A 25100-nucleotide genomic window follows, 5' to 3' on the forward strand; every position below is an offset into this window, starting at 1 on the left:
ATAGAGCTAATTAAAATATGAAGAGCATGAAAAATACCTTATTGTTTTAGTATTACTCCTTTCATTAGGTGAGGGTATAAATCTTTTTTGGTTACCCAGGGACCATCTGGAAAACCTCAACGATAACTATCTTTTAGGGTTTAAATTTAGGAAAGACCAAAAAAAAATTTCTATGCATCAGGTGGTGTTTTAGGAATAATGGTGCAGCCTTTGTAAGATGATTTATAGTGGAGAAGGTCTGTAGCCAGGGAAATTAGTTAGGAAAATGTTGTAATTGTGCAGGCATGAGGTGATGAGGGCCCGTCTGTGAGAATGGAAAGGAAGAAACAGATCTGCAGCAGTAAATGAAGTGAAAACTGACAGGACTTATGATTTCCTGAGAGAGAAAACACAAGAGGAGCCAAAAATGATGTCTAGCTTTTGATCCTAGGTCACTGGGAGAAAGAAGGGAACCCGGATAGAAATGAGTTGGTAGTATGGTAGAGCTAAAGTAAAAAAAAAAAAAAAAAATAGCGAGGGAAAATATGTGTGTTTTCATTCATTCATTCATTCATTCATTTATTTAATACATCACCTCATTCTACAAGGATCTGAAACCATTTATAAAATTACATAGACTATAAATGGATGAGGGAATTGGTAGATGAGAAAAACAAGCACAGGAAATGTCAAATCCAGATGTGATATTAGCACATAAGTTTGTATACTATAGATGCTATACTGCATGTTACTAGGGTTATGGTGTAAATTTGGCTCTGGACTTCTTAATGACCTGTGCAGGCACAGAAGAGGATTCTCAATATCCATGAAAATGAATCTACTGTTTAGTAGAAGCACAGCTTTTCGTAATACTGACACTTGAATATTTTCCTGTTGTTCACAGGAAGAGGACACAGTGATAGAACAGATGACGTACTCTCCTGTCGAAGCCCTTCAGGGATTTTGATGAAGCAAATGTATTAATATATGAATGCTGCCAGCCTTTTCCTGTATCCTGCTCCTTAGAGGGTATTTTGGCTTTGTTCATTCAGTTTCTTTTCCTCCTCCAACATATAAAGACAGTTTTGCCTTCGCAGACTTGTTTTTTTCTGGATTTTGTTGATGACTAAGAAGAGAGGGAGCAGATGGGAAGCCAAGATATGAGTGAACTAAGGTCGGGAGAGGGATCCTTTAAGGAGTTTTTGAATGAGAGTTTGGCTTGGAGTGGCCATGAGGCATGAAAGAAGCACAAGGAGAACAAAATGGTTTTAACAAACATTGCTGTTGATTATGTATCTCCTTCATAATGTTTGAGAAATACAATCAGGAATTGTTTTATTTTGAAATCTTAGTTATTGGAGCTTTTTCCATGGATACCGGCACCTCTCGGAGACTGGAGGGTATGGGTCCCTGTCTCATTGTGGACATACGAGGAGCTGCTAGGTGGGTTCATGGACCTGTAGTGCTGCACTCTAGCTGTATGCTAGGCTGGAATCATTGCGGCAGACGGGAGCTGAGAGCACAGTTTCTCTTGATGGTTAGACCAAGAGTATAGGTAGTCTTGAAACACTGGAACAGGCGCTAAACTTAAGACTTGATCCACTTGGAGTTACAAACTAAGGGACAATGCACTGGTATGTGTTCACTAAATAGAAGCTGTGTCATTAGAAACAAAACAAAAAGTCTCAAGAAATGGCCAACTTGAAAGTGGTTTCAATTCAAAACTCTGAGAAGAGGTATAGGTCAGATCTGTGCTCCACATGAGATTGCCCCAGGGGTACATTTATTTACAGGACATTTCTTTGTGAGGGCTGAAAAACCTGAGTGTTCCTAGCCTCTCCTTCCCATGCTTCCACTCCTCCTCAACGAAGGTTCTGGTTTGGCAGATTAGTTTTTCCTCCTCCCCCTGTTTTCTAAGCAGGGTCCTCATTTTGGTGGACCAGTTTTTCTAAGGTTCATGATGAAGAAATGGTAGAAAAGGGGTTAGGATGGTGAAGGACAATGGGTAGGCAGCGTAGGACAAGTCAGAAATGTCCCTAGGGATTTAGGAGTTGAGAGACTCTGTAGAAATTGTAAGTGTAATAGTGGAACACAGGTGGCGTTTTTTTCTGGTAGTTTTATTTATTATATTTTACAGATTTATTGAGGTATAATTGACATACAATAAACTGCATATATTTAACATGTACTACTATTTGATATATTTTGATATATGAGGTCTGACAATTAAGTTCGTGAACTTGTTGCAATGATGTTGCTAACTATTTTGATATCAGAGGGATTATTCATTATGAATTTGTACCAACTGGACAAACAGTTAACCAAGCTTACTGTTTGAAAGTGCTGCAAAGACTGCATGAAAAAGTTAGACGACCTGAACTTTTTGCCAACAATTCATGGCTCTTGCATCACGACAATGCACCAACTCACACAACATTGTCTGTGAGGGAGTTTTTAGCCAGTAAACAAATAACTGTATTGGAACACCCTCCCTACTCACCTGATCTGGTCCCCAATTACTTCTTTCTTTACCCAAAGATAAAGGAAATATTGAAAGGAAGACATTTTGATGACATTCAGGACATCAAGCGTAGTATGACCACAGCTCTGATGGCCATTCCAGAAAAGAGTTCCACAATTGCTTTGAAGGGTGGTCTAAACGCTGGTGTTGGTGCATAGCTTCCCAAGGGGAGTACTTCGAAGGTGACCGTAGTGATAGTCAGCAATGAGGTATGTAGCACTTTTTCTAGGATGAGTTTGCAAACTTAATTTTCTGACCTCGTATGTAGACACCCATGAAATTATGACTACAAGGTAATAAATTTATAGATGAGATTTTAAGAAATATTGCTGTGAATTGTGTATTGCCTTTGCTCTGTTTAAGAAACACAAGTTGAGAATTTGCATTATTTTGATATTTCTTTTGGTTTGCTGGACTATGTTTTCCTCCACTCAGATTCTAGGCTACTCCTTCAGTAGGGTTACATATAATACAGAATTTAGATGGTTGTTTCTTTAAAATCATCGGTTGAAAATATAACTTAAAATGTAATGTTATGGCTGATGGGTGACTTGGGAGAAGGAAGGAGGCATAAGAGTATAGCCATGGTTGCTGGATGGCCTGCTTGAACCAAGGGCAAGGTTTCTAATATCCAGTAGAATGATGGATTATGTGCATTTTGGCAAGCTCCGTTCTTGTAACTTGCTTTGGATAAATGTTGAACCACAGAGAGTTGAAAGTTGTATTATTTAGCAAAAACTTGGAGTGGAGATATTCTGGGTTCCTAATTAAAACCAGATCTAAATGCTTTGGCAGCCAATACAGCTGAGGATAAAATTATGATCCTCTTACTGAAATTAAGAAAACTGACCAGGGCAGTTGTCTGGACAGGTAAGCAGGACAGATGGCTTACCACCACCACATCGCAGAACCAAAATCATCCTCAGAAAACAATTCTGGGTCTATTCTAATTTGTAGGTAAGTGATCAAGACTCCAGGGCTCTGGAGTTCTATGGCACAGAACAGGTCATTTTAGATTTAACAAATTTTAAAGAAGATACTATTAATTTCCCACATAAGTCATAGAAAAATCTAAATAAAATTCTCATAGAACTTCTAATTTTAAGCAGTGTACCTTTCTGGCTTGCTCCCCAATATAAATTAATTGTAAATGGTATCCCCAGGTAAACCACTTAATTTAACTTCCTGTAATCAGGATACTTTCAACTGCAGGTAACAACGACCCTGACTCAACTGGTCCAAACAACAAAGGCTTTATTATCCCTTATAAAAAGTGCACAGGTTGGGCAGCTCCAGAGTTGGTTAGTTTAGTGACTAAAAGACATCATGATCAAGAAGCCAGGATCTTTTCAGCTTTCCACCATGCCTCATTAGGGCCTCCTCTTCAGGCTGGCACACCTCATATCACAAGATGACTGCTGGAGTTCTAAGCATCCTATTCTTATTCAACAACAACCAGTGGCAATAAAGTCATTTCTCATCATTGTTTACCTTTTGAAGACCAGGTGTAACGTTTCCCAGAAGCAATCCTCCACTGGCTTCCCCTGATGGCTCACTGGCCAGAATGGTAGCATGTGTCCACACCCAAGTGAATTGCAAGCAAGCTGAATGGGACCACCCTGACAGGGATCCACTGTCAAATCAGGACCTAACACTGGGCCTCTGTGGGAGAGAGGTGACTACTGAAACAAAGTCAGGATTCTGCTAACAATGAAGAGGGGACAAGAGATGTGGTTACATCTGTCGTGTAGAATTATGAATATAATCCAATTAAAATTTGGAAACATATGCCAAAGTTAATTTTTAAGATTCCTTCGGTGTTTTAAATGTTTTTATTTTTCAATTACAGTTGACATTCAATATTACATTAGTTTCAGATGTACAGCATAGTGATTTACAGATTTATATAACTGAGGAAGTGATCCCCCCAATAAGTCTTACACCAACCTGGGACCATACACAGTTATTACAATATTATTCACTAAATTTCCTAAGCTGCCCTTTATATCCCTGTGACTGTTTTGTAACTGCTAATTTGTACTTCTTGATCCCTTCACCTATTTCACCCACCCCACAACCCCCCTCTCATCTAGCAACCATCAGTTTGTTCTCTGTAGGGTCTGTTTCTGTTTTGTTTGTTCATTTATTTTGTGTTTTAGATTCCACATATGAGTGAAATCATGTGGTTTTGCTTTCTCTGTCTGACTTATTTCACTTAGCATAATACCCTCTACGTCCATCCTTGTTGTCACAAATGGTGAGGTTTCATTTTTTATGGCTGAGTAATATTCCATTGTGCATATGTACCAGTTCTTTTTTATCCACTTGTCTTTTGATTGGAGCATTTAATCCACTTACACTTAAAGTAATTATTGCTAAGTATGTAGTTATTGCCATTTTATTAATTGTTTTCTGATTGGTTTTATAGTTCTCTGTTTCATTCTTATTCTCTTGCTCTTTTCTCTTGTCTGTTGATGATTTTCTGTAGTGTTGTGTTTGAATTCCTTTTTCTTTATTTCTTATATATCTCTTGAAGATTTTTGGTTTCTGGTTAACACATGCTTCATATATACCATGTTATATTTACAGCAGTCTATTTTAAGTTGATGCTCACTTAAGTTCAAACACATTCTAAAATCACTACCATTTTTAGTAACCCCCACCACGTTTCTGTTTTTGTGATTATTTCTTATTTTTTTTATGTGCATGTTTGTGTGTATCCATTAATTTACTTGTGTGATTACACATGATCTTCCTACTTTTGCCTTTCAACCTTGATACTAATTTTAGTGTTGGTTGATCCACTGCTTTTATTTGCCTTTATCAATGAGAATATTTTTTGTTTGTGATATTTTCTAATTCAGAGTTTTGAATTTGTTTCTTGTTCTTTTTAAAGAAATCCCTTTAACACTTCTTGTAATCTGGTTTTGTGGTAATGAACTCTTTCAGCTTTTTCTTGTCTGGGAAGTTCATATTCTAAATCTCTCCTTCAATTCTAAATGATAGCCTTGCTGGGTAGAGTAATCTTGGTTGTAGGTCCTTGATTTTCTCACTTTGAATATTTCATGCCAATCCCTTCTGGCCTGAAAAGTTTCTGTCGAGAAATCAGCTGACAGTTTTATAGGAGCTCCCTTGTAAATAACTAGGTGCTTTTCTCTTGCTGTTTTTAGGATTCTCTCTTTGCCTTTAAACTTTGGCATTTAAATTATGGTCTGTCTTGGTGTGGGCCTCTTTGGGTTCTCCTGGGCTTGTATGTCTATTTCCTTTGCCAGGGTAGGAAAATTTTCATACATTATTTCTTCAAATAGGTTCTCAATCCCTTGCTTTCTGACTTCTCCTTCTAGTACCCTGATGATGTGATTGCTTTCACTCTTGATGTTGTCCCAGAGGTCTCTTAAACTATATTCATTTTTTTGCTTTTTGCTGTTCCAATTGGTTTTTTCCCCACTACCTTGTCTTCCAAATTGCTGATTTAGTCCTCTACTTTATCTAATCTGCTGTTGATTCCATCTAATGTAGTTTTCATTTTAGTTATTGTAGTCTACATTTGTGTCTGGTTCTTTTATTATATTTTCTATCTTCTTTTTTTATGTTTCCTATCTCTTTGTTGAAATTCTCACTGAGATAATCTATTCTTCTCTTAAGTTCATTGAGAATCCTTATAATCAGTGTTTTGAACTCTTGTATCTGGTAGATTGCTTACCTCCAGTTTGTTCTTTTTCTTCAGTTTTGTCCTATTCTTTCATTTGGGAAATGTTTCTTTGTCTCCTCATTTTGTCTGCCTCCTTGTGTTTGTTTCAATGTATAAGGTAGATCTGCTATGTCTCGCAGTCTTGGGAGAGTAGCCTTATGAAGTAAGTATCCTGTGGGGCCCAGTGGCGCTGTCTCCCTGTTCACCTTATCCAGGTGCTCTAGGGCTGTCCCTTGTATGGGTTGTGTGTGCAATTCTGTTGTTGTTGAGCCTTGATTGCTGTTGGCATGTCAGTGGGTGAGATTGACCCCCAGACTGACCGTCTGTGAGGACTGGCCTGACTACAGAGAACAAGGTGTTGTGCAGGGTCTGACCCCACTGAGCAAGATTCACTTTTGTGGGGCTCTGGTGCCTGCAGAATCCACCCTTTGGGTGTGTCACTTTTGGTGCTAATTGAAGACCACTTTTGGTGGTCTGAAGCTGGACACCAGGTGTATTGGTTCTGGGGCCTCTGGCAAGGGGCTTCAGTGTAGGCCAAGGTCAGCTGCTGCTTGTATCTGGCACAGGATCACCTGGTAGGAGCTACCTTTGAGAAATTTTAGGAAAGTCCACAGTTCAGCAGAGTTGGCAGCTTGTGTGGAACAGGCCCTAAAAGAGATTTGGTAGGTGTCCGAGTAGGGTGGGTTGGGATTTCAGGGAATCACTGGGGTGAGATGAGAGCAGTGGTATCCAGGTCAATGGAGACTTAGATTTGGTGCCCACCTGTGCCTGCAGTCTGGGTGGGGGGAACATTCAACTAAGGAACAATGGCACTTGCCAGCACTTTAGTTCTGAGAGAGCTGCCCTTCCAGCCCTCAGCCTGAAATCAGACAATTCAGTTCCTTCTCATATGTTCCGGGTGCTTTTCGAATTGCTGTCCCTTCACTGGAGCTTAGGGTGAGTGTTTGTGAGTGAGTGAGTCGCTGCTTAAGTTCTTTAAGAGTATGCGTGGGTCTGTGGCAACCCTCCATCTCACTGGGACTGAGTCCTTGCTGATTTTTCATAGGCAGCTATTATGGGGACTCCTCAGCACTGGTGCTCCAAGCTGGGGAGCCCTCATTTCTCAGTGGGGACCTCTGAGGTGAGATATTCCTCCTGACTTAACTGCTATATGTGTATGTGGGACCAGCTTATTTTATATCTCCACCCCTCCTACCAATCTTGACATGGCTTCTTCTTTATATCTTTAGTTATAAGAGTTCTGCTCAGGTAGTTTTCAGGTTGTTCTTAAGGGTAGTTGGTCAATAATTTAGTTGTAATTATGATGTGGTTATGGGAGGAAACTAATATAGCGTTTACCTACTATGCCATCTTGACCAGAAGTCTAAGATTGATTCTTAAGCCATTCTTTCTAGCAAAAACTTATTAGCAAGACTAATAGGTTACAAAGATCACTCCTAGTATATTGCAGTAAAATCATATCCTTTATATAGAGACTATGTATTTCAGTTCTTAATAGCAGACACTTAGTCATTAAAATTCAAGTTCAAAAGAAAGAGGCATCCCTCTTTTGCAGTGATGCAAATGGTTATCTAATCAAAAAGAAGATCAGTCTTATCAACCCTGACCCTCAGGAGCTATTAAGATATAAGTTTTATATGAATATGGTTATCTGGAGGCTCAGTATTGAGCTCATTCAGTTTAGCCTTTTCAGACTCATAACCATAGAACCATAGGCCAAAGAAAGGTCAATAACAACTGGAAATAACTTTTTTTTTAAATTAGTTTCAGGTGCACAAGACAAAGTAATACTTAGACGTGTATCATTTATATCCCGCACACTGTGTGAACCCCCCTCCCCCGATCCACTATCCCTCTGACATCGCACAGAGCCATTACATTTCCACTGTCTCCCAAATGGGACAAGTGTCCATCAGATACCCTACAAAATCTTTACAACATTATTGATTACGTTCCCCAAATTAATTTTCAAAACCCCGTGGCCATCTTGTGGTTACCGACTGTTTTCTAATCCCCTCACCTTCCCCCTTATCCCCACCCCTCCCATCTAGCAACCCTCAGTTTTTCCTCTTAGTCTCCAAAACTGTTTCTGATTAGTTCATTCACTTATTCTTTTCTTTAGGTTCCACATATAAGTGAGATCATATGGTATTTGTCTTTCTCTTTCTGACTTATTTCACTTAACATATTATTCTCTAGGTCCATCCATGTTGTTGCAAATGGTAAGACTTCTTTCTTCTTTATGGCTGCGTAATACTCCATTGTATAAATGTACCACAATTTCCTAATCCAGTCATCTACCGATGGGCATTTCGGTTATTTCCATGTCTTGGCTATTGTGCATAGAGCTGCAATAAACATAGGGGTGCATAAAGATTTTTGAATTGGAGTTTGGGATTTCTCCAGATAGATACCTAGGAGTGGGATTGCTGGATCATAAGGTAGTTCCATTTTCAGATTTTTGAGATACCTCCATACTGTTGGAAATAACTTTTGTCATTCCTATCTTTATAAGGAAATAGAGAGAAAGATTGATGTGAATAGTATTTGTACCAGAAATCTGCATCAGGTTTCACCTGGTCGTGTTCAAGCCCCCCTGTGGGAACCAGCACTGGTATGGGCTCAGACAAACTTTGTGGAAGCACATGCTGACAGGGCCTCACCTCCTCTCCATGCTGTACCCCTGTTAATTCCAGCCCCATAGCTTCCTTCTGATGCTGAGATGTGGGACAGACCCCTATTTGTACTCACATATGCACAGCCTGGATGTGCAAAAGACAGTAATGCTCCACGGGTCATACTTTCGACTAATTGAAGAAGAGAACTGGTGGATAAATTCTTCCTCCTTTATTCTTGTCCCAGACACAATTTATATCATTGCTTTTTAAAGGACATTGCCAATAATATCAAGACATCATTGAATTTAAGGTCAGAAAACTCTGAGTATCGTTGTATTGGCTTTCCTTCCTTTCCTGTCTCACTTTCCTTATCTCTTGTGCCTGCAACCTCAGATTGCCCTCCCTAATAAAATAGCAACATATAAAGCAACTTCAGGCTCTGCTTGCTGGGGAACTCAAGTTAAGCCAGTAGAAAAGCTAGATCTAAAATCTTGTATAAAATATGGGGTTGAGGATCCCAGATTCACAGTTAATAATGGAGAAAAGTGACACAGAGTTTAGAGGAGATATTCGTTTAATAAATATATTTAAACCTTTAATAAACAAAAAATATAATTTGAAAGGATAAAAAAACTGCCTTATTTAAAATAGAATAGGCTAAACTCTGGGTTCTTCTAGGAAGAGATGGAGATTTAGGTGGAAGAGATGTGTTCTGTTCATCTTTTGAGTTCTTGCACTTCCTTTATGCTGACTATAGTAGATGCTTAGTTGACACTTGTTGAGTAAAAGGAGGAGAGAAAGTGACAGAAATATTTTAAAGTGGTGAAGTGAATGTATGGTTAGAGAGCAATTTGAAGATAGGGAGTCAAGAGGAAGAGGGCACTCTTCTAAAATCTGCCTGGCTGACTCTATAATATTGAGTAAATCACATTATGACTCTGAATCTCTAGTGCCTCAACTCTAACAAAGACATGACATTTTACCTACTTGAAGGAAAGGTGTAGAACAGGTGCCTTGAAGTACTCATTCTTTCTGAGCATCAATGCTCTTGATTTCTTCTCTGTAGAATGAGAGCAATGAATGACATCATCTTTCATAAATCCATTCATTCTTAATATGCTGTGATTCAGGAGTTCAGAGAAGTGCAGGGATGGGTTTGTGGGGAGAGAACTATGAAGAAGACTGGGAGAGCCTAGCCCAGTCTCAGTGGTGAATGTTGGATGAGGGCACAGAGAGGGTTCTCGGTTGCAATTAGGACCCGACTAAAGTCATATGAACCCAGCCAGGCCTGGCAGCCTAAGATTGTCAGTGGGACAAGTCAAGAGCTGGAGAGACCCAGACAAGGCCAATTATACTGGGAGGCCACTGGAGCCAGACCCTGGGGTCTAGCCTCTGCATGGGGAGAAGTGCATTCAGGAGGTTGGTGTTCATAGAAAATGGAAGGGGAGGGGAAAACTGTGTGGGAATTTGGTTCAAGATTAGCCTGAAGGTGTAGAATTTTGGAAGCCAATTCAAAGAAGTCGACTTGAAGTTTAAGGTCTTAGAGGTGGAAAGTTGCAGTCACTCTGTGGACTGAGAAAATTGGACTTGGAAGGAAGTTAAAAAAAAAAAATGAGCTCTAGACCCATAGTCAATTAACGAGCTGTGCATCCTCAGAAAACAGAGTTTACCTCCTGGAGTCCTGTCAGTGGAACAAAGTATAATTCTAAGGTCCTGGTTGTCATTCAGATTCCACGGTAATGGGGCAATGGTGGCACAGCTCATAGTATGGTTGTGCCAGGGAATTTCTGTATAAGAATCAAGAGGCAGCTGTCCATCTAAAAGCTTGATTGTATCCTGCTGTAGGGTGCATACATGCCTCTTGTGCTCCTGACAGTCCCTCCAGCAAAAGGAGGAGGCAGATGGTGGAGGTCAAGAGGAAGTGATAGAACTTCCCCAGAATGCTGGAGAACCTGCAAGAAGCCATTTTTCCCACAACTTTCCTTCACTAGCTTATGGGGTGTGGCTTCTGGGGCTCCACCAAGGCCCTGAAGTCATGTCTGCTCTCTCTTTTTCCTGTCCCTCCCCTGCATGCCCTGGCAACACAGTGGGAAATGACTGGATGGCCCTTCACCCAACTGCCCAACTGGACTGCCTTGAGCCAAGTGATGGGCCTCTGCCAAGGGCATCCATAGGAGGGTGACCAGCTACTTCTGTAGTGATGAGGGTACTGAGAGTGCCGCTGGGGAATTCTGCCCTCTGGTTATCTGGGCCATTCCTGCAGTGTGGCAAGGGGGACCTCAGTCCCAAGCCCTTTACCCACCTGTCTCAAAACCACTGATTTCTCTATTTTGAGTATTTCTTTCTCTGGGCTCTGTGCATTTGGATAAATGGAAGCCTGTTACATGCCGAGTTTTTAAGCTACTTTTTTTTTTTTTTTTTTTAAACGAAAAGGATGAAAGCCTATGATACTGTAAGGAGGAAGATTCTCTTGTTGGCATTGCATCAAATTCTTTTCTCTGGGGGAGGCCTGCTGTGGAGGCAGAGTGGGGTGGGTTCATAGAGGTTGTAACATGGTCTGGCTTTGGGCCCAACATTGTTGAAAAATGCTCAGAGGAGACTCAGAGCACTTAGATTTTTGGCTTAAAACTGTCTTAGTTTAGATGTTCAAATTTGTTTAAATATTTTCTCAAACAGAAACAACAAAAGAACTTAAATAGAAATTTTTTCCATGAAACAAATTCTTTCCTAACCTAGACTGACAAGTTCACTTTAAAATCACATTCATATCTTTATTAAGTATCATGCAAAATAAGTGAAAGATATAGGATCCGGCTGAGTTTTAAAACACTCCAGGCTTTTTTATAATAATAGTAACAACCACTTTCAGCTAACTATTTGATGTTAGGTCCTAGGTCCTATTCTAAGTATTTCATATACCTTACCTCACTTAGTCTTTTTAACAGTCTTTAAATTACGTACTATTATCTCCATCTTAAAGGTGAGGAGCCAGAGACTCAAGCTGCCTAGGGTAGCCAAGGAAGTGTCAGAGTTTAGGTTTCTACCATATCCAGACCTAGATTTGTTTGACTTCAAAGCCTGGTCTCTATCAGTGGTATGATGCTGAATGTTCAACAACCAGCTCTCTGGTGGGGATGGGAGGCCTGCTTTATAGTGTTTGCCAATTTCCTGTAGTATAAATATTCCCACCATGGCTGATTTCAAGCTACCAACTTGACCTCACCGAACACAGAGTTGGGAAGAAATACACAAATTTTACTCTTGCTGATATCAGCTGCCTCCAGTACACCACAGCTTACCTCGAACACTATATTGTCATTAAATACATTTTGGGGCCTGGAGTAAATTTGTGTCACCTAATGTCTAGTAACAAGATCCACAGTCTTTCTGCTCTTTGTACTCCCGTACACTTATTCTTGTAGGGGCCCTTTTTGGCACACTGCTATTGAGTTCTTGACCCAGCCAGCCAGGCACACCATAAAGGCTTTGCATGCATTTTCCCACCTGCTTTTCCATGCAGCCATTTTGAGGAGACTGCTGCTGTTTTCCTTATTTCACAAAATGAGAAAAGAGAGGCTCAAAGAGTTTTAGTCATTTGGTGAAAGTCACACAGCTCACAAGTGAGTGAGGTGTGGCTAGAGTCAGTTTAGACCTGAGTCTGTGAATCCTATAGATGATGAAATTTTCAGAGGAGCTGGGAAATAATAAGACACTGAAGAGAAGTAATGTTAGCCAAGTAAGGTTTGACATAGATGAATTTCTGTCTATATAATGCCCAAAACAAAAAAGTTGTCACTTTTATCTGGATGATAAAAACCATCAGAATGATTAGTTGTGACTTTAATTTTTAAAATTTGTATAATTTGGAGAAAGCAACTGTGGTACAGTGAAAAGAATGTGGAAGAATTGAAGGGTCTGGATAGAGTACCCCCTCAGCCAGTGGAGAGGTACATGACCTTGGACATGACCCTTGAGCCTTCTTAGCTTTGACTGACTCATCTACAAATGATTGTATAGGCATTGAGACCATTTAAGTGAATGGCATGTATGATCCAATGTTTATATAATATTAACTTTTGAGGTTGAACAGTCACAGCTGAACAAAAGGAATTTCTTTTTGTTCATAGCCTTTGAGCTTTCAGGAAAAAGTTAAAAGTTAAGAATTAGCTCAATTATTGTGTAATTTGGGGTTTGATGAAAAGAAGATACCTAATTTCTTAATCTTCAAGAGTTTTAAAAATATGTCCAAAATAAGTATTTTCCATGGATATAAAAATTTGTGAGCTTATGAATATTTGGAACCGTTCTTTACCAGGAGAACTTGGTCCAGTCATTTTATTTGGTTTCTTAGACTTTTTGGTTCTTCCTGATCTTAAGGTTAGGATAAAAAATCACCTGAATCCAGATGGACTAAACCGTAGGACTGTCTTTCTAAACTCACTTTGCATGGGAATAGTTGGCGTATCTAGCCATAGGCTTATGAAAGTTTTCTCATACATGCAAATCACAAGCTGTATTAAGTTAAGACTCCATGCTTAAGGAATTTAATCCTCTACATTCTCCTTTGACCAGAAGGAATGTTGAGAAAGAAAAGTATGGCTGTTTCCCCATGGATGCGATAAAGTCTGAGACTTGCAAAAGAGCTTAAGTAGTACAACTTGTGTAAGAAGAATTCTTTGGGTGCAGTTAGTATAAACAAAGGGTCCTTGGCACGAACAGAGAACTAAGCAGCTGCAAGAGATTTGCTTAGAAAACCAAAAGATTAAATACTCTTAGGAGTGAGAGAGAGGAAATACCCACTAAGGTCTCTGATATTTCCTTTTTCTTTCCTACTTCTGTATAACCCTCTAGAATTAAATATGCCCATCTGTGGCTAACAAGTCCAAAAGAATTTTCTACTCAAGAGTGACCATATGGTCAGCTCTTTATCTCCCTAAATTTAAGCAAGCATAAGGGTTTAAGGTTAAGTTGCAAGAAATAAATCATTTATATTCCCTTGCCAGCGTATCTGTTCTCTATGAGGTCATCAGTGAAAGGACACTGATAGTAATTTAACCCCCATGAGAATATTACGAGTTAATGGGAGTGATTGATACAGAAAGGAATTGCCTTGAAATGAAATAATTAAAAGTACGCACCAGAATCAGTTTGTTACGGAAAACCCTGGTGAGCAATAACGCAGTGTAACAAATTTCTTTGCAGCCTTGCTATTCCTTATGATACAGCAGCTACCCATATGCCAAGTTTCTTAAGACATACACATGAAATTAACTGGACCCTGTTTCATATTTCCACATAATTCAGCTGGCACACTTTTCTAAAATAGTCCTTATTGCTGCAACACAATTCTCAGTTCAAAGCTGGGAAATGTGCAATGTATAATTTCATCAGAGAGCACAACTTTAAAGTGTTACTTAAATATACTGGAAATACAATTGCTATTATGTTGAAACATAAGGAATTGTCAAAATGTGACCTTTTTACCTAAAAGACAAAATTTCTGTTTTATTAAAAAATTATAATACAATGGATAATTGAATAAACCACATAGTGAGGAAGGCTATCCAAATTATCAAGCAATAAAAGCAAGTTTTCAAGTAGTATGTATAAAACGCCACCATTTTTGCACTTGTATAAATACTATATATATGAGCATATGTATGGGAAATATATGGAGGACTATATACTAAGCTGTTAACAGTAGCTATAACTAGAAAGTAAAATTATTAAAGATAAGTTTTGTATTCAATATAACATTTCTGTAACATTTTAATTTTTCATAGCAAGCATGTATCATGTTTGAAATCAGATAAAGTCTATTTTAGAAATCTAAGGTACATAGATGGCAAATAAGCATATGAAAAGATGCTCAACATCATTAATAGTTAGAGAAATGCAAATTAAAACCACAATGAGTTACCATATCTGTCATAATGACTAAAGTTTAAAAATAGTGGCAATATCAAATGCTAGAGAGGATGCAGAAAACCCATATTATTTATACACTGGTGGGAATGTAAAATGGTACAGCCACTGGGGAAAACAGTTTGGCAGTTTCTCTTCAAGTGAAACAGACACTTAGCATAAGACCCAGCAATTCCACTCCTAGGACAAAAGAAAGAAAAACTTATTTCACACAGACATCTGTGCCAGAATGTTTGTAGCTGCTTAATTCATAATTATCAGCATCTGGAAACAACTCAATGTCCTTCCATTGGTGAAAGGATAACTATACGGTGGTACACCCATAAAACAGACAACTACGCAGCAGGAAAAAGGAACAAACTGTCGATACATATGACAGCATAAATGAATCTCAAGTACATTATGCTAAATGAAAAATGTCTGACTCATTGCTGTTTATATGAAATTCTGGAAAAGGCACAACTATAAGGTTGGAGAACAGATTAATATCTGGGGAGTAGGGGTAGGGTGAAGAAAGTGGGAGTACTGGGCAATGTTTTAGGGTGATGGAACTGTTCTGTATCTTGATTGTGGTGATGATTACACAACTCTAAGCATTTGTCAAAATGCGAACTATACACCAAAAAAGTGAATTCTACTGTATGTGAATTTTAAAATAACTTTAAAATATACCAATGAAAAAAAGATCTAATCAATGTTTTATTAAAATCTCTTCACAAATCTTGATTCATCCTGTACATTTTCTAGGTAGAGTTAAGAGAAAGAAACTGCTTTTAAATTGACAAAGGTGGTGGCCAAGTGTAAATTAACTGTGATAGCCTTGCTACTCCAGGAAAGATTAGGAGTTCAGAGCCAGAGCTGGCAAAGGCGCTATGTAAATGCAAACTGTGTGAAGCTTAGGTCAACACTCAGTTACTTTTGAGTGGACTCTACAGATTGCGGATGATATCCATCAAGGCTTTACCACCAGGCAGCTCTCCCTTCACAACTGAGGGTGGCCTTTCCTTACCCATCAATTAATCAGATGCAAAAGATTGTTTGATCAGGATCAGGGTTGTCTGACATTTCTATGTTCTTCTTCTTTTTATTAAAACCATGAGTGAAGAAGGACCTTGAGTGCCAGAGCAAGCAAGGTCCACTCTCCTCTGACAGCTTGGTGGACCTTAACTGCGTATAGCTGTTTGGGCTCCAAAATGTAAAATGTAATTCTGAGGCACGCAGCATGAGAATACTCTCTTTAGCAGTTAGCTTGTCTTATGGAGGGGCAATAAAAAAAACCCCAAAACAAAACAAAAACAAACAAACAAGAAACAAGAAAAAGAAGGAGGAAACAACATGACAAAATTTGCTGGCCTGAGGCCAGAAGACTGAGGTTTTCTTGGTGGTGTCCATGTCCCAGCTCAGCCTAGAAATGAGATCTACCCTAATTCACATGGCTTATTCATGAGTCAGGCTTGACACACTTGGGTTTGTAAGTAGAAGAGGCTGAAACAGTTTGTTCTGTGTAAATAAGTGTTGAAAGCGGTACCCTCAGTAATGGTTATGATGGACCAGATGTCCTTAACGGAGTGACCACTTCACATGACAGCATACTAAAAATTCTAAATGGAAGGAATCTCCCCCAATTGCATATCTGTTGTTTTATTTCCCTTCTTGGAATAGAATATCTTCCCCTCCCATCAGAAAATAATCGGGGAGCTAGCTTACTGCATATTGGATTCTACCTGTTACTCTGTATACTGTGGCTGCCAGATGCTTTAAGCAGGGGCCAGAAGCAGGTTTTTTCAATCCAAGCTATCGAGTTAATGCTGCCACATTTAAGTCAAGTGAACAAAGGTCTATTAAGCCCTTCCTATGTATTAGGTTGGTGCAAATGTAATTGCGGTTTAAAAGGTTAAAAATAATTGCAAAAATCGCAATTATTTTTGCACCAACCTAATACTTTGTCTTTGATGATATAATAGCCAGAAAGCTCAGGAAAGAGTGCATTAGTAGTGCTTTGAACTGATCTGAGAGAGAGTGCTTCTTCTCATCGTCTCTGTTTATCCCTGGCATGATGTGGGACAGAAAGGGCTGGAACTCCATGGTCACTAGACTAGGAACTTGGACATTTGATTCTGTTCCTGCTGGTGCTGTGCTGCTTGAATGTGTGACTGAATCTTTCTGAGTCAGGGTTTGTCACACTAAAACCAAAGGATTAGATTACAGAATTTCTCAGGCCCCTTTCAGTTCTAAAAGACCATGAGTCTATGAAATAAGGGGGAAAAAATGTATGAAACCCAACTAGACTAAACCAGTAATGGAGCTCAATGATACATAATGCTCAGGATTCTTCTTGAATCATTGAACTCCCTGTTTATCAGTACATTGCTCATTCAATATACAGAATGAAAATTAAAGAAGTGGCAAGGGGACAAATGACACTATTAAAGGAGGACAACTTAGAAAGATGGAGATGTTTCTAAAGTTCTAGGGCCTATGGCATAATGATGTTAATACTCAGGTTTTTGAATCAGTCTTCCACATTTGAATTTTAGCCTCACTACTTGATAGCTGTGTATCCTTTGCTGAATTTCTTTCTCTGGGTCTCAGTTCATCAGCTGTAAAAAAAAGATAGAAACGTTATTCAATTAAAAGAGTTGCTATGAGAATTAAATAAAATACTGTATGCTTGGCTGGATCATGGAACATTTGATGAATATTATTTATTACCACTTCTACTGCTGCCGCTGCTGCTACCACTAACATGGTATAGAGTGCATGATGCACTCCAGAACTTCATAGAACAAAGGACGGTGCTGGAGAGAAGGGACGGCTGTGGTGGAGTGACTAAGGCACCAGACTTGGCATCCAAAGTCTAGGGTTTAAGTTCAAGATAACAGAGAAAAAGATTGTGCCCACAAACAAATTCCATAATGCAAATTACATTGGGCACATACTGCCACTTACTAGCTGGGTGACTCTTCACCTGTCACCCATCCTCTCTGAGCTTTGGTCTCCCCATGAGGATACTAATGCTTATCTCCCAGGGATGTTGGAATGAGTTATATGAGATAATGCATATGAAATCATGCATCGTAAACCACAAGCGAAGATGCAAATGTAAGGATTGTTATGAGCTAGTAAGATTATGAAGAAAACCTATGACAGAAGTTTTTCTACAATGAGATATTGATTTCTGTGACATGCTGAAATACTTTGTACTTTTTTTTGATGGCTCAGGGTTATCTTCTTGAACATCTATGACTGACAAATAAAATGTACTTGTCCGTGCTGTTGTACCATTTCAGGCGGCTTTCATGTAGGCAACCTTTTTATTCCTACAGCCTGAAAGGTGAAGAGGCTGTTTGTCTCCATCCGGATCCTGCTCTGAGTTCTAATCATTGTCTTGCTTCACAGTCGCCATGGTCTGGCTTCTGATCCCACTTTTCTTCACTTACACCATAGAATTATTACTGGAAGCAGACGTAAGAATCAAACACTCATTTTGAATGCTAAGTCAAGGGCACCTTTGAGCAAGGAGGGGGCCTACTCAGGTCTTGGAGAAAACTTATTTGGCAGTGGTTGCACTGTGGTAGACTGGAACATATGGACTGAAGTCAGAACAGATTAGAGTGTTATTTAATGACAAGGAAAGGTGTAAGAGCCTGGACTTGAGTGATGGCAGGGAGGATGGGAAGGAGCCAAAAGACTGAAGGAGTAGGAGATAAGGAATTAAACCTTTTCATCTTTATTTGTTCAATAAATATTTACTGAACATTCGCCATGTGTTAGGTATTACACTAGGGGCTGGACATCAGTGAGTAAAATAGACAAAATCTTGATCTCTGTGCTTTTACGGTCTGTGGCATTTGTCCAGTAATTGAATGTCAATGACATGGGAAAGTGGGAAGTCAAATAGAGGTGACTGAAGCTTCCAGCTTGAGAGTCTGAGGAATTGGTAGTGTAATTGGCAGCAATGGAAGGTAGGAAGAGGACTGGGTTGGTGTGAAAACACATTCAGTGCTCAGCATAATGAACTTGAAGAATTGCTATCTAATTAAGATGCTTTTCTAAAACAAAATGAGCTCTGGATTTAACTCTTGGGTTCTGTGGCTGGAACCAAGTGATCTATGTGGAGTTGTACAGTTTCTCAGTGTCTAATTAAAGAGACACCCAGATTGGGTGATTCTTACTTATTCCTGGCCCCAAATTTTAAGAGGCATTTTTCTTGTAACATTTTATGTGGAAACTCATTAAAACAGACAATGTCTTTGAGTGTAGTGTTATGAAAAGATACTGAAATGTATATCAAGTTGGCCTTTCTCATAAAGACCTTCTATAAAAGTGAAAGCACACAATACATTTTAACTCAGTCAAGTTAGTTTTTGGAGGCAGCAAAATAAAATCATCCAAGTACAATTATTTCTGATGCTATAACTTAATATAGGGGTGGACTATAGAGAATATGTCCTGCAGGCTGCGTTTTGAGCATGAGATGTGTCTAGGAAACTATTGCTGAAGGCTGGATTTGGGTTAATTCTTAATTAAATTCTCTGCCTGCTACCTGACACAGCAATATTTAGTGTGGCTCATCAGAGAAAGCTCAGCAGACCACAGGTGGACACTAACAGAGTTGGCATGCTATTGGGAAAATGTAGAAGACTTAAATTTTACTCTTTCCCAGACTCGGGATCATTCTACTTCCTCGCAGAAATGGGCTACAGAGATGGTAAAATCATATTCCACCCTTCCGCACCGCACATAACCCCACAAAAGTATATTGAATCTGCTCAGACTCTTAAAGGATTTGTTTATATCTCACTGCTCTGGACCATAACTATAGATGAGACCATTTTATCTTGGAAAAATATTGAGAGCAGGTTCAAACTATCAATATTTATAAATAGGTTTTCCTTAGGTCAAAGTTACTAACAAAAGCTATTTATAAGGTTTTTGTAGAACAATGGTTTTCAACCTTGGCTATGATTTGAATCACTTTGAGAACTTTTAAATAAACTAATACTTAAGTCTGACCTGAGGGGTTGTGTTTTAATTGGTCTTGGCGAGTTTAAAATTGTCCTAGGTGTTTCTGATGTGCTGCTGTTGTTGAAGACCACAACTGTAGAACATCTGATTTGGAGTAAGAACACATCCCAGAGGGCCTTGCCAACATAAGCTAGCTGAAAAATTAAAGTCCAAATAACCGGCCTATCAGAGATACTTATTTATGATGACTGCACGCTAACTTGGTGCTTTCATTGGCTATCCTTACTGTCACTTGTCTTGGGGGTCGTCCAGAGGTGGAGCTGTTTCTGAGGTCTCCTCCAGCTTTTTGCTAATAAAATCACATGACCAGTGTGGAGGAGGGGGCTCCTGCTCTTTACTTTAGCAGTGGAAATGCACCCAAGCCAATTCATGGAGTGTTTATCAGGTTCTGTGTCCCCGGTAAGCAAAGGGGTGGGAGGGAGGGGCAGCCATGGGACATAGCCCCACAGCCCATTTGACATGTAGTATTTGAGAGCTTGTTCTTACCCATGCTAATCTTGGTAATGGTACTACAATATGAAGAAACATTAGCAGTATCTGATATGGACATTCTACTACTTAGGGATCTATCAACATATTAGTGGGATCAAAGACTGAGGAGATTTGTAGTCTTCACATTTCTGTCTTTTCTTCATTTACTTGCTGTTTTTGTTGTTATTTCTGATGTTCATGCTTTCAGGATTTCTGGCTCATTTCGGTGCTCTCAGTTATTCTGGATGGCTTACGGACCAGGTTCCTGTCACCAGATGCGTGAGGCACAACTCTATTTATGTATGATGTGGCCCTTGGGGCCATCAGATTATAGCTCAGCTATTAATAGATGCTGTATCCAGAGCATGTCAGTTAAATTCTCAGAATCTTGTTTTCCTTATCCTGTGGTATTGTTGCAGAGATTGCAAATAATATATTACAGTACCTAGTGCATAATAAATGCACAATAAATTATAGCTACTATTATCTCCAAATCTAGATTGCAAACTCCTTAAGGGTTGTGTTTTCCCTACCAACTTTGGATATTTATAATTCTCTAAACATGCACGAGATGGTGCTCAATAAAGATAACACTATTCCAACTATATAAGTGATAGGTAATATTAAAACTAATTACCTTTACCAGGCTTGCGGAATTAGAGGTGCAGCCTATGACCACGTAACTGAGCAATGTGACTGGTCCACTAGAGAATCAGATCCACAGTCTTAGGAGGTTAAACCTTGGGTCCTGAAGTCAGATTGCCTGGGTTCTCGATCAAGTTGCTTTATCACTCTCAGCTCCATTTCTTTATCTGCAACCTGGACGTGTTCAATGGATTAATGAAATAATGCACATATAGTCCTTAACTAGAACTTGGTACATTGTAAAGATTCAATTAAGGCTTGCTATTATTATTTTTGGCTTTATTGGCATTGTTCTGACTCATGCACTAACTTCTAGAGGAAGCAGCCGTGGCCAGCAGGTCACATGCAACAGAAACAAGGTGACTCAATTTGGTTAGAAGCACAGGATGTCTAGGAAAGAAGGACAGATGAAGCCAAGGACAACAGCCTTCGGAAACACAGCCACAACCACTACCCAATGGAGCTGGCACACACTGAGGTCATTCTGGGGCAGTTACTCAATTCAATAGAAGTTGACCAGCCTTTATTTATTCAACATTGTGTTAGATAGCTGTGGGAGTCTTAAAGGAAGTGAAAAGTAGAACCTTTGAGGAACTCAGAGTCCGGTGGGGAGAGAAGTCTTTGTGAAGAAGATGGATACTGATGTTATATAATTAAGTACTAACTTATGTGGTTCAGGCTGTGCTTACTGTCGTAGTTAGAAGAGGAGAGAGCAATACTGGCCTATCCATACATTCTTTCTAGGGGAAAATAATACCATTAGCAATAACTCCTTCAAATATAATTAGCAGTGAAGGGATCTTGTCTACCAACATAAAAGCCACACCTTTTAATTTCTATTTTTCCAGCAACAATCCAGAATATAACAAATATGTGAGGAATCAGGGAGTGGAATATTCAGGAAAAAGTACAGGAGTTACGAAGATTTCTTTATAACACTTTTCCCAATTCAAATCCACAATGGTTTATTAAACAGCCCAGAAGGCTGTACCAGGTGCTGTGTTAGACCCATGAGATTTAGATTGGAAAAGATACAGGTCTGGGTTGGTTCACATCTTGTGGTCATGTGGGCCATCAAGGCCTGTCTCTTCCTATGTTTGGGCTTGTGGTAAAAACAGTCAGAAACAGAGATACTGAGTAGATAAGAGTGCATAAGAAAAAAAGAAAACAAAAGTGTGCTATTACATGACAACTAACCCCAAGGCTCTGTTAACCAATTGAAGGAACAGACATAAATAGACCACTTCAGTATTTTGGGTGAGGAGCTAAGACAGGGGTATGTCTAGGTGTTCAGAGGAGAGGTTCTCTGCCAACACTCAGGGAGGCTGTGGATGTGATTTGCTGTATTAACTGAATACTGAAGGTAATGAGAATCATCAGGAGATGGGCAGGTGTTCCAGGAGAGGAACAGCAGAAACAGAGGAACACCAGTCAAGCTACCGTGTGGATGAGGAACTATAAACAGCCGAAGGTGTGAAGAGGAAAGGATAGGAGATGACAGACAGAGGCCAAGCCACAGAGGCCTTTATAGCCCTGCCGGGTAGCTTAAAGGTCACCCGAAAGGTGAGGGAGATCCACCAAAGGGCCTTAGACAGGAACATGTGATGGTCAGATTTGTGTTAGATAAATGTTGAGAAAGGATTTAGCAAAGTATCGGTTAGGATTGGGTGCTGTTGGGTGTAACAGTGGCTTATGCCAGTCAGGGTTTGTTTTCCCACATACAGAGTCTGGAGGTAGGCAGTTGCTCAGTGGCTCAGACACTCATCTCCTTTCTGTCTTCTTGCTTTGCCATGCTTTTGTCCTCAAAGTTGTCACCTCATGGTCAGAAAATGGCTGTCCAAGCTCAAAACATCACAACCATGTTTAAGGCAGCAAGGATGCGGAAAGATGCCGCTATTCCCTTTACCCACTAATGTAAAATCCCTCCCAGAAATGACTAGCCTTTCAGCAGACTGATGGCGGTTTGGTCAGAACTATACTAGATGGCCATCTCTAACTGTAAGAGAAGCTGAGAAAGCAATCATCTTCTTACTTCTACAGCAGATTTGTGCAAGGGAGAAGGAGGTTGGGAATAAGTGTTGCGTAGCTAACCTACGCTTTTACCCAATACCTGGTAAAAAAGAAGGAGTGGATATTATTGCCATTAACTGAAACTGAAAACTCAGAAATTCTGAGTAATGGATCTAGTTCTTCTAGATATGGGTTTGAGGTATCATCCAAAGGGATGTTCAATAGAGAGTTGGATGTTAATTAAAAACTCAGGTGAAGGGACGGCCTGGTAGCTCAGGTGGTTGGATCTCCATGCTCCTAACTCCAAAGGCTGCCAGTTCGATTCCCACATGAGCCAGTGGGCTCTCAACCACAAGGTTGCCAGTTCAACTCGAGTCCCACAAGGGATGGTGGGCAGCACCCCCTGCAACTAAGATTGAACACGGCACCTTGAGCTGAGCTGCCGCTGAGCTCCTGGATGGCTCAGTTGGTTGGAGTGCGTCCTCTCAACCACAAGATTGCCGGTTTGACTCCCGCAAGGGATGGTGGGCTGCACCCCCTGCAACTAGCAATGGCAACAGGACCTGGAGCTGAGCTGCGCCCTCCACAACTAAGACTAAAAGGACAACAACTTGAAGCTGAACGGCACCCTCCACAACTAAGATTAAAAGGACAACAACTTGACTTGGAAAAAAGTCCTGGAAGTACACACTGTTCCCCAATAAAGTCCTGTTCCCCTTCCCCAATAAAATCTTTAAGAAAAAAACAAAACTCAGGTGAAGGCTTAGGGCTTGGGCTATATTTATCGGTCATTAGAATATAGGTAGGATGTAGGGTGGGATGCCCTACATTTTAATGACCTCCAAATATATCCCAAGCACTACACAGAATTTCTGAGATTTGCATGGTTTTTTTGTCCGCCTAACATAATTTCAGTTTGGCCCGAGTCTGTGGAGATGTGCTAATTTATACAACTATTCTTTCTACATGCTCACACACCCATCCTGGAATTTAAAGGACAGTAAAGTTATGCAAAGAATCACTGTGTGCAACAAGAACCAGAACATTTCTGCCAAGCGCACCTCCAATACAAATATGCACACACACCAGTCAGTGCTATACATAGAACTTGCTCTTAAATACCAACATCTATTTGCCACACTGTGTTTTCATTCTCTTGATTAAAATAACAGGAACTGTCATCATTCTGAAAGTCTTGGTGTTTATTATAGAAATATAACCACGCAAAAAACACAACGGTGGAGACTCTTGCTGAGGTCTATCGGCAAGGCATCTGGTACCATCCCTGGCTTGGGATAAAAATCCTGCATCTAAATAATCTTACCTCTCAAGCAATGCTCAGATATACAGTGAAGACCCAATCCAAGAGGGCTGAAAACTTCTACAGAAGTCTTCTCTAACCTCCAGCCTGAAAGGGGCCCTCTCTCTGCCTTTTCAGCCAGTCTGGCCAGTCACGGAAATACTACTCTGGAACTGTGGATACAAGAGAAGTATTTCTTCAGTATTTACTTAGTCCAGTGAAATAGCTATGACAAATTTTTTCTTTTCCCCAAGATGCAGAGTGACATTTTAAAGTAAAAACCACACTTTTGGTGCCATAGAGTCTTTAAAAATAATACTAGAATAAGAGCTCAAAGGAATGTCTGCTGAAGCAAAGCTGTCCAAAGCCTCATATTTCAAGGAGAATTCAGCCACTTCATGCAGACAGGGAGCCAGGACTGCTCAGTTCAGCCTCTTCCCTATTGGATCTACTTCTTTGTACTCGGCACCAAATGCAAAAACTTGTAACCTCCTCTTGGTTCAAAGGCCCCTTTTGCTTGTTTTGCTGCTAAATCCATGCTACATTGCAGCGTTGCTTCTTTTTTTCATCTTCATGCTTTGTTTTCCCAGATCATGGGTTCCTTTAGGTCGGGGTCACATCGTGTACTCCCTTATTTCTTGCAGAGTTGTATTGGTCCTGGTAAACTTGCAAGAAATAGTTTTTGAATGGATGAATGAATGAAAGAATGGCAAAAACTGGACAGCAGTGGTAGGTGAGTTGCTAGGCAACCTGGTAAAGAGGATTAGAAAACTCAGGTCAAGTTAGCAGGAAAGGTGGTGTAGGGGAAAGAATGTTTTACTGAGCCAACAGACATGGATCCTAGCCCCAGGTTTGCTTGCTTGTCTTCTCTTATTCAACAAACATTTCTTAAAGCTTCATTCAATGAGCTAG

The 25100-nt window shown here is 39.8% G+C and overlaps 1 long non-coding RNA gene across 1 annotated transcript in view; it reads left to right on the plus strand.

The window, feature by feature from the left end:
* Positions 1 to 2358, plus strand: part of LOC141570353 (uncharacterized) — an 89430-nt gene extending 87072 nt beyond the window's left edge. The window contains exon 4 of the long non-coding RNA XR_012494350.1: positions 884 to 2358. This is a non-coding gene — a long non-coding RNA (uncharacterized LOC141570353). The remainder of the gene's footprint in view (positions 1 to 883) is intronic.
* Positions 2359 to 25100: the final 22742 nt, after the last annotated feature.

The sequence above is a fragment of the Rhinolophus sinicus genome, linkage group LG03 (genome assembly GCF_036562045.2).
Source record: "Rhinolophus sinicus isolate RSC01 linkage group LG03, ASM3656204v1, whole genome shotgun sequence".
Classification (NCBI taxonomy): Eukaryota; Metazoa; Chordata; class Mammalia; order Chiroptera; family Rhinolophidae; genus Rhinolophus; species Rhinolophus sinicus.